At 37.4% G+C, this 18,548-nt stretch overlaps 1 long non-coding RNA gene across 1 annotated transcript in view; it reads right to left on the reverse strand.

Annotated features, from left to right (window-relative positions):
• LOC125172292 (uncharacterized) overlaps nt 1-18,548 on the reverse strand; it is a 74,430-nt gene that overhangs the window by 23,638 nt on the left and 32,244 nt on the right. Inside the window, exon 3 of the long non-coding RNA XR_007154675.1 lies at nt 9,991-10,064. This is a non-coding gene — a long non-coding RNA (uncharacterized LOC125172292). The remainder of the gene's footprint in view (nt 1-9,990; nt 10,065-18,548) is intronic.

Genomic DNA, 18,548 nt, shown 5'->3' on the forward strand with positions numbered 1-18,548 from the left:
CCACGGACTGGCGGGAGGGAGCCAGGGTGGAGGGGCGGCTCGCCGGCCAAGCAGAGCCCCCGAGTCTGGCTTGCAAAAGCGGAGGGGCCGGGCGGACTGTGTTCCGACAGCAAGCGCGACTAAGCGTCTGGGAGGTCATAAGTTAACAGATCTGCTCGGAAAGCGGGAAGGCTGGAGGACAAAGGGAGGGAGAGCTGCTGAGCTCCCGGACGACAGAGCTCAGTTTGTTGGGGAACAAAGGCGCTCGCCAGCGCCATCTCCCCCGCCCATCCCCCAGCCAAAATCCCAAAGAGAACCAGTTCCTGCCAGGGAACTTGCTCGCTCCACGCAAACACCCAACTCTGTGCTTCTGCGGAGCCAAACCTCCGGCAGCAGATCTGACTCCCTCCCGCTGCCACAGGGCCCCTCCTGAAGTGGATCACCTAAGGAGAAGCGATTTAAGCCTGCCCCTCCTGCCCCCGTGCACCTTGCCTACCCACCCCAGCTAATACGCCAGATCCCCAGCATCACAAGCCTGGCAGGGTGCAAGTAGCCCAGACGAGCCACACCACCCCACAGTGAATCCCACCCCTAGGAGAGGGGAAGAGAAGGCACACACCAGTCTGACTGTGGCCCCAGCGGTGGGCTGGGGGCAGACATCAGGTCTGACTGCGGCCCCGCCCACCAACTCCAGTTATACACCACAGCACAGGGGAAGTGCCCTGCAGGTGCTCACCACGCCAGGGACTATCCAAAATGACCAAGCGGAAGAATTCCCCTCAGAAGAATCTCCAGGAAATAACAACAGCTAATGAGCTGATCAAAAAGGATTTAAATAATATAACAGAAAGTGAATTTAGAATAATAGTCATAAAATTAATCGCTGGGCTTGAAAACAGTATACAGGACAGCAGAGAATCTCTTGCTACAGAGATCAAGGGACTAAGGAACAGTCACGAGGAGCTGAAAAACGCTTTAAACGAAATGCATAACAAAATGGAAACCACCACAGCTCGGCTTGAAGAGGCAGAGGAGAGAATAGGTGAACTAGAAGATAAAGTTATGGAAAAAGAGGAAGCTGAGAAAAAGAGAGATAAAAAAATCCAGGAGTATGAGGGGAAAATTAGAGAACTAAGTGATACACTAAAAAGAAATAATATATGCATAATTGGTATCCCAGAGGAGGAAGAGAGAGGGAAAGGTGCTGAAGGGGTACTTGAAGAAATCATAGCTGAGAACTTCCCTGAACTGGGGAAGGAAAAAGGCATTGAAATCCAAGAGGCACAGAGAACTCCCTTCAGACGTAACTTGAATCAATCTTCTGCACAACATATCATAGTGAAACTGGCAAAATACAAGGATAAAGAGAAAATTCTGAAAGCAGCGAGGGGTAAACGTGCCCTCACATATAAAGGGAGACCTATAAGACTCGTGACTGATCTCTCTTTTGAAACTTGGCAGGCCAGAAAGAATTGGCACGAGATTTTCAGGGTGCTAGACAGAAAAAATATGCAGCCAAGAATCCTTTATCCAGCAAGTCTGTCATTTAGAATAGAAGGAGAGATAAAGGTCTTCCCAAACAAACAAAAACTGAAGGAATTTGTCACCACTAAACCACCCCTACAAGAGATCCTAAGGGGGACCCTGTGAGACAAAGTCCCAGAGACATCACTACAAGCATAAAACATACAGACATCACAATGACTCTAAACCCGTATCTTTCTATAATAACACTGAATGTAAATGGATTAAATGCGCCAACCAAAAGACATAGGGTATCAGAATGGATAAAAAAACAAGACCCATCTATTTGCTGTCTAAAAGAGACTCATTTTAGACCTGAGGACACCTTTAGATTGAGAGTGAGGGGATGGAGAACTATTTATCATGCGACTGGAAGCCAAAAGAAAGCTGGAGTAGCCATACTTATATCAGACAAACTAGACTTTAAATTAAAGGCTGTAACAAGAGATGAAGAAGGACATTATATAATAGTTACAGGGTCTATCCATCAGGAAGAGCTAACAATTATAAATGTCTATGCGCCGAATACCGGAGCCCCCAAATATATAAAACAATTACTCATAAACATAAGCAACCTTATTGAGAAGAATGTGGTAATTGCAGGGGACTTTAACACCCCACTTACAGAAATGGATAGATCATCTAGACACATGGTCAATAAAGAAACAAGGGCCCTGAATGAGACATTGGATCAGATGGACATGACAGATATATTTAGAACTCTGCATCCCAAAGCAACAGAATATACTTTCTTCTTGAGTGCACATGGAACATTCTCCAAGATAGATCATATACTGGGTCACAAAACAGCCCTTCATAAGTTTACAAGAATTGAAATTATACCATGCTTACTTTTAGACCACAATGCTATGAAGCTTGAAATCAACCACAGAAAAAAGTCTGGAAAACCTCCAAAAGCATGGAGGTTAAAGAACACCCTACTAACGAATGAGTGGGTCAACCAGGCAATTAGAGAAGAAATTAAAAAATATATGGAAACAAACGAAAATGAAAATACAACAATCCAAACGCTCTGGGACGCAGCAAAGGCAGTCCTGAGAGGAAAATACATTGCAATTCAGGCCTATCTCAAGAAAGAAGAAAAATCCCAAATACAAAATCTAACAGCACACCTAAAGGAACTAGAAGCAGAACAGCAAAGGCAGCCTAAACCCAGCAGAAGAAGAGAAATAATAAAGATCAGAGCAGAAATAAACAATATAGAATCTAAAAAAACTGTAGAGCAGATCAACGAAACCAAGAGTTGGTTTTTTGAAAAAATAAACAAAATTGACAAACCTCTAGCCAGGCTTCTCAAAAAGAAAAGGGAGATGACCCAAATAGATAAAATCATGAATGAAAATGGAATTATTACAACCAATCCCTCAGAGATACAAACAATTATCAGGGAATACTATGAAAACTTATATGCCAACAAATTGGACAACCTGGAAGAAATGGACAAATTCCTGAACACCCACACTCTTCCAAAACTCAATCAGGAGGAAATAGAAAGCTTGAACAGACCCATAACCAGCGAAGAAATTGAATCGGTTATCAAAAATCTCCCAACAAATAAGAGTCCAGGACCAGATGGCTTCCCAGGGGAGTTCTACCAGACGTTTAAAGCAGAGATAATACCTATCCTTCTCAAGCTATTCCAAGAAATAGAAAGGGAAGGAAAACTCCCAGACTCATTCTATGAAGCCAGTATTACTTTGATTCCTAAACCAGACAGAGACCCAGTAAAAAAAGAGAACTACAGGCCAATATCCCTGATGAATATGGATGCAAAAATTCTCAATAAGATACTAGCAAATCGAATTCAACGGCATATAAAAAGAATTATTCACCATGATCAAGTGGGATTCATTCCTGGGATGCAGGGCTGGTTCAACATTTGCAAATCAATCAACGTGATACATCACATTAACAAAAAAAAAGAGAAGAACCATATGATCCTGTCAATCGATGCAGAAAAGGCCTTCGACAAATTCCAGCACCCTTTCTTAATAAAAACCCTTGAGAAAGTCGGGATAGAAGGAACATACTTAAAGATCATAAAAGCCATTTATGAAAAGCCCACAGCTAACATCATCCTCAACGGGAAAAAACTGAGAGCTTTTTCCCTGAGATCAGGAACACGACAAGGATGCCCACTCTCACCGCTGCTGTTTAACATAGTGCTGGAAGTTCTAGCATCAGCAATCAGACAACAAAAGGAAATCAAAGGCATCAAAATTGGCAAAGATGAAGTCAAGCTTTCACTTTTTGCAGATGACATGATATTATACATGGAAAATCCGATAGACTCCACCAAAAGTCTGCTAGAACTGATACAGGAATTCAGCAAAGTTGCAGGATACAAAATCAATGTACAGAAATCAGTTGCATTCTTATACACTAACAATGAAGCAACAGAAAGACAAATAAAGAAACTGATCCCATTCACAATTGCACCAAGAAGCATAAAATACCTAGGAATAAATCTAACCAAAGATGTAAAGGATCTGTATGCTGAAAACTATAGAAAGCTTATGGAGGAAATTGAAGAAGATTTAAAGAAATGGAAAGACATTCCCTGCTCATGGATTGGAAAAATAAATATTGTCAAAATGTCAATACTACCCAAAGCTATCTACACATTCAATGCAATCCCAATTAAAATTGCACCAGCATTCTTCTCGAAACTAGAACAAGCAATCCTAAAATTCATATGGAACCACAAAAGGCCCCAAATAGCCAAAGGAATTTTGAAGAAGACCAAAGCAGGAGGCATCACAATCCCAGACTTTAGCCTCTACTACAAAGCTGTCATCATCAAGACAGCATGGTATTGGCACCAAAACAGACACATAGACCAATGGAATAGAATAGAAACCCCAGAACTAGACCCACAAACGTATGGCCAACTCATCTTTGACAAAGCAGGAAAGAACATCCAATGGAAAAAAGACAGCCTCTTTAACAAATGGTGCTGGGAGAACTGGACAGCAACATGCAGAAGGTTGAAACTAGACCACTTTCTCACACCATTCACAAAAATAAACTCAAAATGGATAAAGGACCTAAATGTGAGACAGGAAACCATCAAAACCTTAGAGGAGAAAGCAGGAAAAGACCTCTCTGACCTCAGCCGTAGCAATCTCTTACTCGACACATCCCCAAAGGCAAGGGAATTAAAAGCAAAAGTGAATTACTGGGACCTTATGAAGATAAAAAGCTTCTGCACAGCAAAGGAAACAACCAACAAAACTAAAAGGCAACCAACGGAATGGGAAAAGATATTTGCAAATGACATATCAGACAAAGGGCTAGTATCCAAAATCTATAAAGAGCTCACCAAACTCCACACCCGAAAAACAAATAACCCAGTGAAGAAATGGGCAGAAAACATGAATAGACACTTCTCTAAAGAAGACATCCGGATGGCCAACAGGCACATGAAAAGATGTTCAGCGTCGCTCCTTATCAGGGAAATACAAATCAAAACCACACTCAGGTATCACCTCACACCAGTCAGAGTGGCCAAAATGAACAAATCCGAAGACTATAGATGCTGGAGAGGATGTGGAGAAACGGGAACCCTCTTGCAATGTTGGTGGGAAAGCAAATTGGTGCAGCCGCTCTGGAAAGCAGTGTGGAGGTTCCTCAGAAAATTAAAAATAGACCTACCCTATGACCCAGCAATAGCACTGCTAGGAATTTACCCAAGGGATACAGGAGTACTGATGCATAGGGCCACTTGTACCCCAATGTTCATAGCAGCACTCTCAACAATAGCCAAATTATGGAAAGAGCCTAAATGTCCATCAACTGATGAATGGATAAAGAAATTGTGGTTTATATACACAATGGAATATTACGTGGCAATGAGAAAAAATGAAATATGGCCTTTTGTAGCAACGTGGATGGAACTGGAGAGTGTGATGCTAAGTGAAATAAGCCATACAGAGAAAGACAGATACCATATGGTTTCACTCTTATGTGGATCCTGAGAAACTTAACGGGAACCCATGGGGGAGGGGAAGGAAAAAAAAAAAAAGAGGTTAGAATGGGAGAGAGCCAAAGCATAAGAGACTGTTAAAAACTGAGAACAAACTGAGGGTTGATGGGGGGTGGGAGGGAGGAGAGGGTGGGTGATGGGTATTGAGGAGGGCACCTTTTGGGATGAGCACTGGGTGTTGTATAGAAACCAATTTGTCAATAAATTTCATAAAAAAAATAAAAAAAAAAAAAGGAAAGTCTGAAATGTGGAGACATGTCAAACAGGAAGTGAGCTTAAAACATTAAGATTTATCTGGCTTTACTATTAGATGGGCAATGATCTTTCAGGAGAACTAAATTTCAGTAGATAAGCAAATTTAAAAAATTGATTCCAAAGCCATTTAAACAGAAAGTAATCAGAAAATAAAGAGAGCAAATATAGATGTCTCTTGAAAATTTTGATGATTAATAGGAAACAGGGACCTTCGTTTTCTGCTGTTTCATAGACCATTATTCAGACATTCTACTGAAAATAACCAAAAGTAGATAAAAGTCATAAGTAAAAAGTATAAAGTGCTAGGGAAAGTCTAATTAAAAATCTATAATAATTATACACAAAAAATTACAAAGCTTAAATGCATGACATTTAAAGAGATTACAAATGGAGATGTATATACAGTATCCAGTAATTACAAAACATTTTGAAATGACAATTTTCGTCACATTGATAGAGTAAATGAAATTTATTTTTTTTTATTAACGTTTATTTATTTTTGAGACAGAGAGAGACAGAGCATGAACAAGAGGGGCAGAGAGAGAGGGAGACACAGAATCTGAAACGGGCTCCAGGCTCTGAGCTGTCAGCACAGAGCCCAACGCGGGGCTTGAACTCACAGACTGTGAGATCATGACCTGAGCCGAAGTCGGACGCTTAACCGAGTGAGCCACCCAGGCACCCCAAGTAAATGAAATTTAATTCCAATTATTATCACGATAGGTTATGAAATAAAGACGAATCATTATTTTATCACGAAGAATATTAACATCACAAGGAGTTATTATTATGTATCACTAAGTATATAATAGGTAAGGATGTGAAATAAAGGAAATCTAAACTATTGTGTTGACAATACAACATTTACTGAGCAGTTGGGTAAACAGTTTGCCATTAGCTATTAAAAATGCACATCCTTAAGGCAGCAGACAGACTCTGGTGTATGTATGCTGGAGAAACTCTTGAACGTGTGCCCCAGGAGAAATTTAGCAGGATGTTTGTAAAAGTGTGCTGGTTGGTAAGTACAAGAAAAGGAGAAAGGGAAGGGAAGGGAAGGGAAGGGAAGGGGAAGAAAGGAAAGGAAAGGAAAGGAAAGGAAAGGAAAGGAAAGGAAAGGAGAAAAGAAAAAAGAAAAAAGAAAAGGAAAGGAAAAGGAAAAGAAGGAAAGGAAGCGAAAAGAAAAAAGGAAAGGGGAAAGGAAAGAGGAAAGGGAAGGGAAGTGAAGGAAACTGAAAAGAAAACAAAAACAAAAACATGTAAATCAATAATTGAGTCAGGATTGGCTTCACGGGCATGTGGTCTATGCAGTCTAATGGGGGCCCACACGTAAAAGGTACCTTTGCTTGGCTTAATACTTTGCTGTCACTATCTTAAAATTCATAATACTTTTTGAACTTGGGGCCTCACGTTTTCATTTTGAATTAGCTCTCACAAATTATAAAGCCAGTCCTACAGAACTGAAAAATAAATCATATATTTACACAGTGGACTATTACTACAATGAAAACAGGTGAACCACAGCATCATGCAGTAACTTGCTTATAGCCCACAAATTAATATATCCACTGTGACTCCATTTCAACAAATTGGAAAAGCAGGGAAAATTAAATTATTTTTGTTTAAGAATGTACAAATGGGTAAAGAAACTATGTTTTTAAAAAGCAAGAGACTTTTATCAGATAAGTTAGTATATTGGTTGTATCTAAGCAATAGGGATATATGATCTACACAGGAGTCTTCTATAATCTTGGAACTATATTCTTTTTATCCAAGGTTATGGTTAAATAGGTTCCTACTGATTCTCTGTACATGATTTATACTTTCCCCTTTATGTATGATTTAGTCCTCCCCAAGAAAAATTTAAAATAAAAATAAAATGTAGGCCAACTAGAATTAAGTGATATCTGTCCGTGACTTTGAACAGTAGCCCTAGAGCTCCACTGTGTTTGGGTGAAAGGGAAGTTGAGGGGAAGGAAATGCAAATGCCAGATGGAAGAAGCAAGTTTGAAGAGGCTCCTTGAAGTTTTATACAGATGTCCCAGTGATTCTCTACAGCTGAGTTCTTTTGTCTTTTAAATCATGGATTAGGAAATTAGTTATAATTGTAGTTTGAGGAGAAACAATATTAAAGGAACATGTTTATTATTAAATGAACAGTTTTTCAAAATGGAGAAAATTCAGCAAACTTTAGGCAAAGATCAAGAAGCTGTAACAAATTCAGTAGGAAGCACATTTGCAATATGCCTTGGGCTTGTGGTTGCTGACTTTATTTTTCCCTCTTGCAATGGGCTAGAGAGCTTTCCTCTGCTACTAATGATGCTGAAATTACCAAAGTTCTCCAACTAACGAAATGTTTGGAAACATCCTAGGAGAATGAGCATGGCATAGAAGTAAAACATCAAGGGCTATTGCCAGCTCTGGGACCCAGAATTAGTTTCCCCACCAGACCTCCGAGTCTCCCAGGGTGGAGCTATTTGCCTGCAATCCACATCCTGACAGCTGGGCACAGAGACTCCCTATGTGTCACTGTCTCGAGGTGGAAGTTAAACAGTTTACAGCTGCCTTCACTATTTCACACCACAAACGTATGTGGTGTTGTGCTGGCTAAGTAGGGCTGAAAACTTCAGGGTTATATAAATAAGCACTATGATGATGAAAACTACTGCTTATCATTCTAGCTACAGGGTCTTTATGATTAACAGCCTCAATCATCCTAACTTCCTACGAGTGCTGCGGGGTGGCACAAAGACCCCATTAGCAGTCCTCAAGCTGCATATTTTCCTAGATCACTTTTAGGCCACTGACCAAAGGAGTAAAGATGTTAGAGATGACCTGGTTTTAAAAGGAGCCCTTCTATAAGTTGAATTCACTAGTGGAATTTCATTAATGGAAGTTTCTTCTTCCAGGGAAAAGCAGGCGACTAATTAAAAACAACATATTGTAACTGCTCCTCCTAGAACACTCTAGTAGTAAATTGTGCTCCTCTGGTGTCGGATAAATCGTTGTTTTCCTCTAAAAGCTGTCACACAGTTTTCGAGATTACCCCTTGAAAGTTAGGTTTGCATTTATCTGACAGTGGCATTTATAATATGTGAACACCTTGAGCAAAACTTTCTGTCTACCAACTTGGTAATTTACCTTTTATAAACTTGGTTTCACATCAGATAGTCTAATGCATTTTGCCATTCATTATAGAATCATGTCTAGAGGCATATTCTTTTCTGGACTGTGTCAAGCATCTCAGCAATCTTGTTATAACCTGAACATACCACTCCAATACATTATAACATAAAATGATTTGGAGGGTGTCAAGACCACTTCTGCCTCTACATATCTTCTCTTCCCAACTTAGTCTCAAGCACTTATCTTCCAGAGTCTCACTGGAAGTTTCTATGGGACTGAAACAGAAGTAAGTACATTACCTGGAAGGTCACTCTATAAACGAACTTACTCTATGGAGTGCCTGGGTGGCTCAGTTGGATAGGTGCCCAACTTCAGCTCATGTTCTCACGGTTTGTGAGTTTGAGCCCCACATCGGGCTGCATGCTGACAGCTCAAAGCCTGCTTGGTATTCTCTCTCTCTCTCTCTCTCTCCTCTCTCTCTCTCTCTCTCTCTCTCTCCCTCTGCCCCTCTCCCACTTGTGCTGTTTTTGTCTCTCAAAATAAATAAGTAAAACTTAAAAAAAGTAAAGAATGTCTCATTTTCATAACTTAGCAATGCAACTAACTTTGAAGTTTTTAAGCAAAATAATAATAATAATAATAATAATAGGATTTTTAGATGACATTTAGCTATCCTTATGAAATTACTTCAGATAAGTATAGTGATAGTACATTGACTTAATATACAGTAATATAATATTTTAGAAATTTCATGTGTAACAGATTGAGACATAAACATGTGTCACATCACTATAAATCATTCAAAAACCTATAACAACTTCTGATATTTCTTAAAGCTCTATTTCCCTGTAACTTAGAGTTTTAGGTTTAATTATAGATCTATGATAAAGACAGCTGTAGCAGTTTGCCATTTTGATCTGCCTAGGCTTTTTCTACTTTACTGATGATAGATTCCTCATTCCCGTAAGAAGTTGATTCCATCTATTTACAGGTGGTAAAGTCTACTCTTCTGCCTAAGGATTTGGTTATAAGAGTTCTGTCTAATCAGAATACCCAATTCCCAGCATTGATGTAATTGATTCAGGACTGAGAATATTACTCACGTGGGGCCATCAAGGGTCTGTGTGAGGATTTTCAAGGCTATTCGGAAGGAGTTGTGTTAGATGTTGCTAACCTCCTGGAAAAGAAACCTTCAGTTAAAAAGATAATTTTTAAAAATTTTTTGGAAATTTTCTTATTGCGCGTGCACACACACACACACACACACACATTTCCATACTTTTTCACCACCCAAACAGAACTCAGTAACCATTGGGCAATAACTCAGCCATTCTTCCTCCCCACAACCCTGGTAACCTTTGAATTAACCTATTTTTTATATATCTTGAAAGTGGAATCATATAACGTTTGTCCTTTTATGTCTTATTATACTGAGCATATGTTTTCAAAGTCCTTTATGTATCTGGACTTTATTCCTTTTTACTACAGAACAATAATGCATTGTATGTATATACAGCATTTTGTTTCTCCAGCTGTTGGCGGACATTTGAGTTGTTTACGCTTTTAGTTGTGCCGTACTGTTTCCTAGTTTTTGAAGTTTCTTAAGCTTTTTAAACAACCAAACTTTTCCACATCTGCTGCACCATTTTAAATTCCCACTATCAATGTACAAAAGGGCATATATGTTTGTAATTGTTATATCTTCTCAGGTCATCGTCTTGTCAGTATGTAAAGATCTTTCTTTGCCCTTGTCATGGGTTTTGACTTAAAATTTATTTTGTTTAATATTAATCTAGCCATTCCAGCTCTTCGTTGGTTACTATTTGCATAGAATATTTTTTCCATCCTTTCATCTTCAATCTCTTTGTGTCTTTCAGTGTAAACTGAGTCTCATATAGACTACATGTAGTTAGTTGTATTTTGGTTTTTGTACCATTGTGTGAATCTTTGTCTTTTGACTGGAGAGTTTAATTTGCGTTCAAGGTAATGACAAATAGGGAAGGACTTATTTCTGCTCTTTGACTATTTGTCTTTTGTATGTGCCTCATATGTACTTTTTGTCCCTCATTTCCTTCATTACTGCCTTCTGTTGTGTTTAGTTGATTTTTTTTATTGAACCATTTTGTTATCCTTCTCATATTTTTTCCTGCATAATTTTTAGATATTGTCTTTGTGGTTACCATGGAAATTTATTTAGCATCTTAAACTCATAACAGTCTGGTTCAAAATGATACCAACAACTTTAACAGCATACAAAATTCTGCCCCTATACAGCTTTAACCCCCCACCCTGCACCTTTATGTTGTCATTGTCACAAATTACATCTCTACCAATTATGTGTACAAGAGCTTAGATATACAATTATTCATTTGTCTTTTAAATTTTGTGGGAAATAAAGTGGAGTTACAAACCAAAACTACAGTTAATACTGGATTACATTTATGCCCATATATTTAGTAGAGATCTTTATTTCTTCATATGGCTCTGAGTAACTATTTAGTGTTCTTTCATTCCAAATTTAAAGTCTATTTTTTTGAGAGAGAGAGAAAGAGGGGGAGAGAGAGAGAGCACACACACACATGCACACGGTACGAACAGGGAAGTGGCAGAGAGAGAAAGAGAGAGAGAATCCCAAGCATGTTCTGCTGTCGGCACAGAGTCTGACATGGAGCTCAATCTCAAGAACGTGAGATCATGACCTGAGCTGAGATCAGGACTCAGATGCTTAACCTACTGAAGTACCCAGGTGCCTCTAGTGTCCTTTCATTTCAGTCTGGAGAACTCCCTTTAGCATTTCTTGTAGGACAGTTTAGTGGTAACAAACTCCCTCATTTCTGTTTATCTGAGAATGTCCTAACTTCTCCCTCATTTTGATGGACAGTTTTGCCAGCTGCACAATTCTTTTGTTCACAGGACATTTAATATGCCATCCCACTGTCTTCTGGTCTCCATGGTGTGATAAGAAATCCATTGTTAACTTTCTGAGGATCATTTGTATGATATACCAACACTATTTTTTTTTAAAGATGCTTTATGTAAGATTGAACATTTAGTGGCAGAATTAAAAAGCTGAAAAAATTTTGGAGCTAATAATTTTTTTTTTACTTTGTTGCTTTTACTCTTGGAAGACGTAAGTAACAGGGGTGTTAAGTAAGGTCTCAAATGTTTTCAGTTTGGAAAGACTATACCTTCACAATCAGTCCACACCCCTGTGTTCTGGGAAAGACTGGTAGCCCAGCTATATAAAAAGTTCTACCCAATGCTTTTTCAAAAAATACACTTTTGTCTTGATAAGTTTAATTATTTAAGTGGTAAGACCTTATTGCCAAGGTCTTCGTGTATTACTGAGGAAAATGCCAAAGAATTTTTTATCTTAGTTTTACAAATATTTGTACATGTTTGCCGCATATGTGGATGCTAAAACGTTGTTATTTCTAAGCAAAGTTTAATTTTGGCATTTGAAAAAATTAGAAACATTTATCAAAGATAGCCTTTATTATATAGAATATATAATAACTATATATATAATATATAGTTATATATAATAAATATATTCTATATATAGCATATAGAATATATAAATAATCATATAGTTTTATCAAACATATCAAACATATATAGTTTTATCAAATATAGTTTTATCAAACATATCAAACATATATAATATATATGTATATATGTGTATATATAATATATATGTATATGAATATATAACTATATATAATATATAGTTATATATAACTATATATAATATATATAGAATATATAATAACTATATAATTACATAGTTTTTTCAAACATATCAAACATATATAGTTTTATCAAACATGATAGTTTTATCAAACATATCAAACATATATAATATATATGTATATTTAATATATATGTATATGAATATATAATAACTATATAATATATAGTTATATATAATAACTATATTCTATATAGAATATATATAGAATATATAATAACTATATAATTATATAGTTTTATCAAACATTATGATTATATAATCATAACATAGGTATAACAGTATAGCAATTATATTTATCATTTTATTATACATAAAGCAGAGAGTGTTACTCTATTGTCAGTTAATCTCCACTCAATTGCATTAATATAGATCAAAGAAATTACATTATATGTTCCACATCTGCTCACATTTTCAGATCATTTATTGAATCCACAAATATTCATTCAATGTCTGTCTGGCCAGTCCTGAGGCCTGTTTGCACTCACACCCATTCTTCCTTTGTTATGCATCCCAGATTGGCTGTGTTTACTTGAAAAGGCTCTGTGTTCCTGTGGGGGCTGACTCACTGGGGCAATGTTTCCCAGGTTCCTGGATAAGCTGTGTTCCATTTGGGTGGGTCAGTGTGTGAGGCTTACAGAAGATGGGAAGGCGATGGAAAAGATGCTAAGGTATTCCTCCCTCAACTCTTTCTTTCCATTAGGATCTCTATGCCTCCTGCTCCTGCTGGACTGGACAGGCCATCAAGGGTTCAGCTTCTGTCAGGTCTTACTCCTAAACTCCAACACGTAGAAGGCATTGCTGAATTTGACAGTGGTATCTTTTGTTGAAGAGATGTAGGAGAAAGCCTGCTTGGGATCAATAATTGAGAGAATGAGATGAAAGGAACTGGAAACAAAGAGCATTGACAACTGTCAGGAGTAGTTTTGATGTAAATGGGGAGACAGAAGTTGGGTGGTAGCTGATGAGGGAGCATAAGGCAAGTTGACAGTCAACACCCCACCCCTGCCCCAGGTGGGATGTGTGCGATATTCCTCAGGCACTCCTGGCTGCCCAAACACATTTGCCCCCAAACAAATGGTTAACTGATAGAGATCATAGTCCTGCAGGACCTAAGTCTCTATCACCCCTCCAGAGTGATGTGGGAGACAAAAGCAGAAGGAAATGGCAATAGAAGTAAATTTCCTTATAACCTACAGCCCACTGACAAATACTTGAGGCTGGCAGTGTAAAATGTTTCTCCAGGAACTCCTTACTGTCTTAATGTTAATGCTTTGCTAGAGGGAAAAAACAACCTTAGCTTGACAATAGCTAGGCCTCCACTAATGGGAGTCTTCTTTAGCATATGAAAATCTCACTGCAAACTTCCACTGGACTTTATGACCCCCAACCCCATAGTATATAACCAGTCTCTCCCCATGGTCCCAGGACAGCTCTTCCTGCCCATGGGTCCTGTCCCCGTACTTTAATAAAATCACCTTTTTGCACCAAAGACATCTACAAGGATTTTTTTATTGGCCATTGGCTCCAGACCCCACGAACCCCACTGTCAATCCCCCAAAAAACCTCATCAGTAGCTACCATGAGATAGATATAAGACCAAGAGAAAAATATAGGAGAAAAAAATAGATTTTATTTTGATAGGGATGATCTGATATAGAGAGAAAAATTAAAATTTCCTAAAAAGAAGGGAGAATTGATAGAAAAAAAGTCCTTGATTATGTGAGTTTTAGGAGGGTTGTGCTGTAAAAAAGGGCATGGACAATTTATCTGGACACTGGAATAGCAGGTGGGAATACAGAGTGTGTGGGTACTCACATGGGCAAGGTAGTTGACAAAACAGCAATTTTTTTGGACTTTTTTCACCACTCAGTGAGAAATAATAGTTAAATAAAAATATATAGAATAAATCTAGTATGCTACCATATTTTAAGATTAAAATGTTTTATGAAATCTCTAGATAGAGCTTGAAAGCAGCTATGCAAAATTTGCTTCAGATAATTAAACAGATAGATAAATAGAAAGATTTGTGTGTGTGTATATACATTTGAGATCTACATGTCACAAATGACCTGATATATTTATATCATCTAATTTCACAATATATCAATCTAGTCAGAATGTACAATTAAAAAATCAGAAAATAAAAACAGAGAATAAACTTAAAAATTAAGAATTTTGAAGAGCAGTAATTATTTTTAAAATCTATATTTTCTTTTTTAAAACAAATTGAAGAACTTACATGTCTAATTAATAAAAAATTAATTTGCCACCTCATTTGTGTCTCATCAGAAAAAAATATTACTAGTTCTAATATTACCTTAAAAATGCCAGATGGGGACAGCTAATGTTAATTACCTTCATACATTTTTAAATAACTCACAATTTTAAATATTGAAAGATTATTTTAGGATTTTGAGCAACCAACTTTGTTTGCTTTTTTCACTATGTCATACTAAATGCATTTCTTAAATTGCCAATTGCTATATAATATATATTTTTTTCTAAGTTTCTTATTTTGAGAGAGAGTGAGCAAGCACAAGTCGGGGAGGGCCAGGAAGGGAGGGAGAGAATCCCAACCATGCTCCATGCTGTCAGCGCAGAGCCCTAGTGGGGCATGAGCCCACCAACTGTGAGATCATGACCTCAGCCGAATCAAGTCAGACTCTCAACCGACTGAGCCACCCAGGTGCCCGTTGTCCTCTATCATTATCTTATGATGTTACAGAACCTGGCCTGGATCACCTGGCAGAAGAACCAAGTGGCACTTGGAGATCTTGGAAGACAGGAGGTTTATTTCCAACCGGGGGCCTCAGAGGAGATCACTCTTCAGAGGTCTGAGCACCCAGCGCAAGCATGGGGGCCAATTTATAGTCTGTTACTTCTGCATTAGTAATTTGGCATGGGCTGCAAGCAAGTGGAGCAGGAAGAAGAACCTGGAAGGGGAGTTGTCGGGTGGGGACTGGAATTCCCCTATCAGTGCTGTCAGCCATCTTATAATGTAATTTTTCCCTATCAATGAAATAATCATTAGCTTCATGTAAGGATATCAATCTGGCCAATTTGGAAAATAGAATGATTTCACTTATTCTAAATTAAGTGATTTTTCAAGAAGAGTCTATGAAAGCTTCCAAAGAAGAAATGAGATATTATGACCATTAGCTATTGGACATTAAGACCAATGCTTAGCAGTAGTCCAAAGCAAAGCATACTCTAAGCTATAACTGAGGTATTATCTGAAATATTGATAAGTGGTTTACATTAAATATCCTTCAATATGTCAAAATGTTTATATGTATTTTTATGTGAACCTTTATTTATAAAACCTGTCACACAGTTACATGTGTATGTGCATGAGTACACATGTGCGCGTGCACACACACACACACACACACACACACACACACACGCACACACACATACTACAGATCGCAGATGTTTGAATGCTGCCCAGATGAGAACCCTGACTTGTATGATTGATTTGGAAAGTTTTTGCTTCATACATATTTGGAATTCTGGACAGAACAGTATAATTATTCCTGCTTGGAAATAATTCTCAGTATATTGAAAGAATGAATAAATAATTGAATTTAGAGCAAGATATAGCGACAATGTATGTAAAACTTTGGATGGGCATGTATCGATCAGAAGAAAACTTTGAGACTCTGGTAATAGTGGAAGTAAGTTTGAGGTTCATATATAGGGTGTATTTTGAACAATAAGCATCCTGGGAACCTAGTAAGGGACGACACTATCATAGGAATATATTGTAAGTTGATTTATTCTAAATCCTATAATTTAAAGAAAGTACCCACTTTAGAATGCACGAGGATATCAGAAAAGATAAACCCAAGACTGAGTCTTGATAATGGATTTCTTCCTGGATTCACTCTCTTTTCTCTCGAACTTTTTCCACCCTGTTAGTTATTAAACTAACAAAGACTGGAACAACTTTTCCCTCCTTTTATCTTAGGAAATAAGTGTTTATCAATATGCAGTGTCTTTTCATACAATGATGAATATATGCTAGCACAAAATTTAAAAAACAGTGATGCAAGAAATTGTGTTTTAAGTTACTAAGCTTGTAATTGAATTTGAGGATCATCCTTTTGTGTCTATAGCATGATATTTGGACGTTATATGTTCTTGGTAATTACATAACAGGCTACGATGAGTAAAAGTAATGAATGACTTCTGAATTTTGTGTGAGTCATTAAAACAGAGATAGTCTACTATGAGTAACTTAGTCATCTAAAAACTTTATGGTTTGACATAAAAACCTAATTTGTTGTATCTTATTTTAGCAGGAAATCACAGTTGTTAGTATAATTCCATAATATATCCTGGAAATAGTTTCCTTGCTTATGATAATATATGAGCTTGACTGTCTACTTAATCAATTATAATTATACTTTATTATACATATATTTTTCTTTTCCCCAGGAAATTTCTCTTATCAAACCATGACAGATGTATGCTCCATGACTTACCAATTAAAACTTTATGTGAATATATTGTAAATATGATAGTTAATTTTTCCTCTTGTTTCATTGAGCTAGAAATAAGAATATTACCTAAATAGTGTACTTCTATGTTTTAATTTCTTAAACTAATTATCTACCAATTTGAAAGAAAATGTGTAGGGAGGAATAATACTGAGATTGTTTTTTTTTCATTTCACATTTATAATTATTCATGCATTTATGTGCATAATCTTTGGAATTCTGACAATTAACGTATTAGTTTTTAAAATAAAGGCATTGCATTAATTTTTTTTCCTTCCTTTTTTGAGTATTATAACAACGTCTAGCACCTATATTTTGTTAAGTGTTAGTCACTTATGCTAGCACTTTACCTACATTTACAGATTTAATCCTCATAACTCTTTGAGCTGCTTGGTGTAGGTTGTGAGCAGATCAGCAGCCTTTGTAGCAAGCATATGAGGTCTACATGGCAAAGAAGTGAGGGGACTATCAGATAAGGACTGATGCCCTCGGTTCAACAAGCTCTGAGGAAATGAATCATGCCAATCATCTTATGAGTCAGCTTGAAATTGTCTTTTTCCAAGGCGAAGCCTTTAAGTGAGATCACAGCTCCGACCAGCACTTATATTACAGATTTGTGACAGATTCTGAAGCAAAGGGCCCACCAAAGCTGCACCCAGATTCTTGACCTACAGAAACTTGAGGATAAAAATATATATCTTATTTTAGGCCACATAGTTTTGGGGCCACGTTTTATATAGTAATAAATAATATATAAATCAACCCTGATATTATGTGGGAGGTGATTACACATGGGTATGAATAACGCACATGGGAAACACTGGGGTCATCTTGATGGTTGGCTGCCACAGTCTACCCTCTGTTCCTTCATTATTAATAATCATTCCTATATGCAAAATAAACTCACTCTGTCCCAAGGTCTCCAAAAACCTCTAAGGCCTCCATTAGAGCAGCAGCTCAAAATCCAGAACCTTGCCATCTAAATGAAGAACAGGTACAAATGAGGCTCCTTACGTCCTATTCCTCAAGTTCAGCTCCATGAATATTCTCTTTACTTAATAAACTATTGAGACAAATAATCTAACCCCTGCACATCCAACATGCAATGGAGAGACAGAAACAGGACAACTAATATAAAGATTTTTGTTTGTAAAAAGGAAAATGAGGTATATGAAGGAGTCACTGGTCCACCACAATTTTGAAATTCAGTGGAGTACAAGTTGGAATGTCCTTGATTAGATCTTAAGCCCTGTGAATAATTAATTCTCCATGATTTGAGATTCTGCTTTCTTTTTGAGCTCTTGGTTCCATTCTGATTCAACCTTCTTTTTTCATAATAGAGAGCATGCATTTGCAGCAGAAGAATATTCTTAGCAACTTCCTGCCAAAAGAATATGGGGAATTC

The sequence above is a fragment of the Prionailurus viverrinus genome, chromosome A1 (genome assembly GCF_022837055.1).
Source record: "Prionailurus viverrinus isolate Anna chromosome A1, UM_Priviv_1.0, whole genome shotgun sequence".
Taxonomy (NCBI): domain Eukaryota; kingdom Metazoa; phylum Chordata; class Mammalia; order Carnivora; family Felidae; genus Prionailurus; species Prionailurus viverrinus.